The following is a 4,891-nucleotide window of genomic DNA, read 5'->3' on the forward strand; positions in this document are numbered from 1 at the left end:
TAATTTCTTCTGTGTTGTCAGTCAGCATTTTGTAATCATTTATTAATCTCTACCTCATGAGCTTTTTTTTTTAACATTTCTGCTTATGATTCATTGTTTCAAATACCCCCTCAAATGGACATCATTCCTCAGTCAAACCTTTTCTTATACCCTCATCTGCATAAACCTCACAGAATTAGTCACTCCTTCAGTTAGGCTACTTTTGTACCTAGCATATGCTTTTATTAAACATGTAACACTGAATTAGTTGTTTTTCCATTTATAGGCCCTATTAGTGTCTGTGATATATATTTCTTTTTATTTTTTATATTTTTTATTTTAAAGATTTTATTTATTTGAGAGAGAGAGAGAGCACATGATGGGGGCGGAGGGTCAGAGGGAAAAGCAGACTCCCTGCTGAGCAGGGAGCCCGATGATGCGGGACTCGATCTGGAGACTCCAGGATCATGACCTGACCCGAAGGCAGTCGCTTAACCAGCTGAGCCACCCAGGCGCCCTGTGATATATATTTCTTTTCCCTGGATCTAGCACAGAATTTGGTTGGTTAAACCAAACTTTTTTTTTTTTTTTGGTGCAAAAAAGGTGGTTTTATTAAAGCATGAGGACAGGATCCATGGGCAGAAAGAGCTGCTAAGTCAAACATATTTTGCAATTACAGAAGCTGAAGAATGCTTCAGTTAAGTAAGCAGAGGTATTTTGTTTTTTGTTTTTGTTTATATTTTTTCTTACTCTCTAGGAATATTCTTTCACTTTATTAGTCTCTGAATGATATATATTATATATATTGTATTTTCATAAGGGTTATTTTAGAGTTTGTTCAGAGCCAGTGATAAAGACAATGTGGTTGTGGTTTATGAGGTATAGGAAGAGATGCTTAACAGTGGGGTTTCCACTGGCTACTGAGTGGAACATCCTCAAAGAATTGATAAAGCCACTCACTGTCCTTTGAGCGATTGTCAACACCCTAACAGGTATGGAGAAAGGGGAAACCAACAGAAAGGGGCTGCCATCCTGGGTGTGGCTTAGTCCAGTATTGTGCATTGTTTTGAGTGCTTGTCTTTAGGAATCTCAAATGTCAGGGTGCTTTAATTTTGCTCTTAGAGTTTTTGAGTTGAAGTATGCTTTGCATAGACAATTAATATACCTCCCTGCCCTTAAAAGGCTTATCAGTCTCCTCTGATCCTTTAACTCTTTGGTCTAGCACTGGGGTAGATGACACAATCAAGACTAAGTTAAACTAAAGGTGGAAGAATTCAATTAAGAAGCTGTTCCAAAGCCAGAAAAAACGAATTCTCTGAAAACACCGATCATTTGCGAGGAGAGTGGAGCCATGTCACATTTTAACAACTTGGGAGGGAGGGAAGATCTTGTCTTTGCTTTCCTTGAGGTGCTCCCTGTCCAGCTGCTTTCAAACTAGTCTAGCCACCACATCTGGTATGTATTTCTAAGGGTCCGGTTTTCTACTTAAAAGAAGAAAAGTTAACCACTTAACCAGAACAATATTCTTAGATAGTTGGGGGCCGGGAATATTTCAGTTACTTATCGTGGCCCCAGTACATTTGCATTTTTATCCCCTCCTGTTTCAGAGGTGGAAATCTTGAGAGTAGTGTTTTGTATGGTACAGCCCTGCAGACCATCTAACCCCCACACCACTGCCCCTGCGCCCTTGCCTGCGCAGTTAGGAGGCCGGCCTGGGGTCGGAGACGGCGACACCAGGGCTGGCCCCCGCCACTTTCTCCACTCCAAGTCTGCGGCCCGATGGGGAAAGTGAAAATGAAAACAGAAGCTACCCTGATTGCCTCCTATCTGGCTGACTACCCGCCCTGGTCACTTAGACTGTGTGGGAGGTTGGGAAGCGCCACGTGTGCCTTCTCCTGTGTGTAGAGGTGTGCGCGCGTCTGTCGCGGGGCGGGGGAAGGGGTCTCCTTTCTCCTTTTTTCCTGCGCGGACTGGTGCAGCCTCACCAACCATTTTGGGGAGGTGTGATGACCCCCCTCCCCCCACCCCGCCTCGCTGACTCCGCGCCCAATGCGTATCCACCCCAACGTGTTTCCGCCCGCCCTCTGCTTCCGCCCTTGAGGCCACGCCTCCTGGGAGCCCAAGCCAGCGGGGGGCGGAGCTTCAACGCGGGCACTTCCTTTTCTTCCTCCTCCCCTGTTCCATCTCCTCCTCTGCGCTGCGGGTAGTCGTGGGGACCCGAAGGCCAGGCAGAGACTGGGACCAGAAGAACCCAGGGTATTTTCTCATTAGGGCCCCATCTAGGCCTGGCCGTCCGGAGGTGGCGGGTTGAGTCTCTTTCTCCCGGGCGCATCTCTGCAATGAGAACCTGTCAGGGAGGGTGATCCTGAAGAACCGTTTGGGCACTTCCTCCTGATGCGCCAGCCCCACCCCAAGTGGAAGTGATAAGAAGGGGAATAGGTAAATAGATTGTTGAGAGGAAAATGCCCCTGAATTGCGAAGTGCCTAGCCGAAGGAAAGTCAGGGAGCAAGGACATGACAGTACTAAAATTTTTTGAGGTGAGTTCAGTTAAAAAATACAAATGGCTGGAATCACCATCAAAGTATTGCTAATTTCAAACTAATTAATTACAACTAACAGGATGCCTGTTAATTACAGTTGACACCCATCCTAATACTTGCAGACCAAGTTCAGATCGGATTATATAGAGAAATGCAGGTAGGAAGCAGGAAAATAGGGTATTGATGTTTTCAGAGTTCCTTTCAGGTATCTGAAAGATAATGGGGGAGAAACCTCCAACGAATAAAAATCCCAGGCATAATCAAGAACAACATATAGCCATTGTCATCTGTGTTTCTCTGTGTCTGACATAAGATTGTATTCACAAGTTATTCATTGGCTGGAGTAAGCCCTTGTGATCAAAATGAAGCTAGATGATTTAGGACATACAGTTGTTTGCCTATGTAGGGAGTTTAAAGGGAAAAAAAACACCTACTTCAAGTGCTTAGAATTGTACTTGAACAATTATAGAAGGTATCCTTTAGCTTCTGTGAATTTTTGCATAAGGAAATGTGTAGTTGTGAGACTTCATAACTACCTATTCGTTGTGAAACTTTGTCCTTTAGAAATTATTCAGCAGTGGTTGGTGGTTGGTGGCAGAGTGAAAGGTACATACAACCATATATGCCTGTCAGTGCTAACAAGGATACACTGAAAATTCTGAGCATTGTGGGCAAATGAGATATAATATCATGCTGTTTCTCCAATGTTGCTTCTGCCTCTGACATAAAGAATAAACGAATATGGCAGTCCCAGACAATTCAGGAGGTGCAGGTTTCATGCAGACATGGCCAAGTCCAAGAACTACACCACACACAACGAGTCAAGAAAATGGCATAGAAACAGCATTAAGAAAAAAACCCCGGCCACAAACATCAGAATCTCTTAAGGGGATAGACCCCAAGATCCTGAGGAGCATGTACTTTGCCAGGAAGCATAACAAGAAGGGCCTGAAGAAGATGCAGGACAACTCCACCAAGGCCATGAGTGGACATGCTGAGGCTATCAAGGCCCTAGTCAAGCCCAAGGAGATCAAACCCAAGATCCTAAATGGTGGCAGCTGCAAGCTCAGTCAATTTGCCTACATTGCTCACCCCAAGCCCAGGAAATGTGCCAGTGCCATATTGCCAAGGGTCTCAGGCTCTATGGGCCAAAGGCCAAGGCTCAAACCAAGGCCCAGGCTCCCAAAGGTGCTCCCAAGCCCCCATAAAGGCTACAGTGTAGAGGCTTCTCTCTGCCAATGTGAGGATACAAGTTCTGGTGTGACACCCTCCCCCTCCCTGAGCTTCTAGTCGCATGGGGCTGGTGTCCTCCTGTGCTATATATACAAATAAACATGAGGCAGGATCTGTCAAGAAGAAAAATAATAAAACAAATGAATATGGTGAACAGCCAGAAGTGAGGAAGAAATGATGAGTTCATAGATTTCTATTTGAAAGACCCCAGGTAGAAATTTAGAAATACGAAGTTTTTTTTTATCTCACCTAGTAATAAAAGGTGAAGTGAGAATAGGCTATATTCTGGACATTTACTGTTCTTTTTTTTTTTTTAAGATTTTATTTATTTGACACAGAGAGACACAGCAAGAGAGGGAACACAAGCAGGGGGAGTAGGAGAGGGAGAAGCAGGCCCCCCCGCGGAGCAGGGAGCCCAACCCTGGGATCATGACCTGAGCCGAAGGCAGACGCTTAACGACTGAGCTACCCAGGCGCCCAACGACTGAGCTACCCAGGCACCCCTACTGTTCATTATTTTACTGTACCTTTACAATTCTGTGAGATCATTATCCTCATTTTACAGGGAGAAGAATCAAGGCTTTGAGAAGTTAAGGTAACTTTCCCAAGGTCACATGGCTAGTAAGTGACCAGTTTAGGATTGAACTCAGGTCACCCATTTCTCCAAATTAGAAACCATGCAGAGGGGCTCCTGGGTGGCTCAGTCAGTTGAGTGTCTGCCTTCTGCTCAGGTCATGATCCCAGGGTCCTGGGATGGAGCTCCATGTCAGGCTCCCTGCTCAGTGCAGAGTCTGCTTCTCCCTCTCCCTCTGACCCTCCCCCCTGCTTTGCTCTCACACTCTCTCTCTCTCAAATGAATAAATAAAAAATCTTAAAAACACCCAGAATGTGGGTGTATCATTTATCTAACTGCATCACAATGTACAATTTAAATAGATACATTTTATGTAAATTATACCCCAGTAAAGTTAATTTTAAAAAATCATGCCGGGGGGTAGGGGGGCAGAGTCTGCTTATCCCTCTCCCTCTGCTCCTTCCCCTGTGCTTTCTCTCTCTCTCTCTCAAATAAATAAAATCTTGTTTAAAAAACCAACATTATAATGATTTCATACATGATAGTTTCAGAGGAAAAAGAGAT

General features: G+C 44.7%; 1 pseudogene; it reads left to right on the forward strand.

The window, feature by feature from the left end:
• The first annotated feature begins 3,299 nt into the window (after positions 1-3,299).
• On the forward strand, positions 3,300-3,920 carry LOC114198318 (large ribosomal subunit protein eL29 pseudogene; annotated as a pseudogene).
• The last annotated feature ends 971 nt before the right edge of the window (positions 3,921-4,891 follow it).

This window comes from Eumetopias jubatus, unplaced genomic scaffold, assembly GCF_037043125.1.
Source record: "Eumetopias jubatus isolate StellerSeaLion01/CBP00866 unplaced genomic scaffold, mEumJub1_p1.0 scaffold_9, whole genome shotgun sequence".
Taxonomy (NCBI): domain Eukaryota; kingdom Metazoa; phylum Chordata; class Mammalia; order Carnivora; family Otariidae; genus Eumetopias; species Eumetopias jubatus.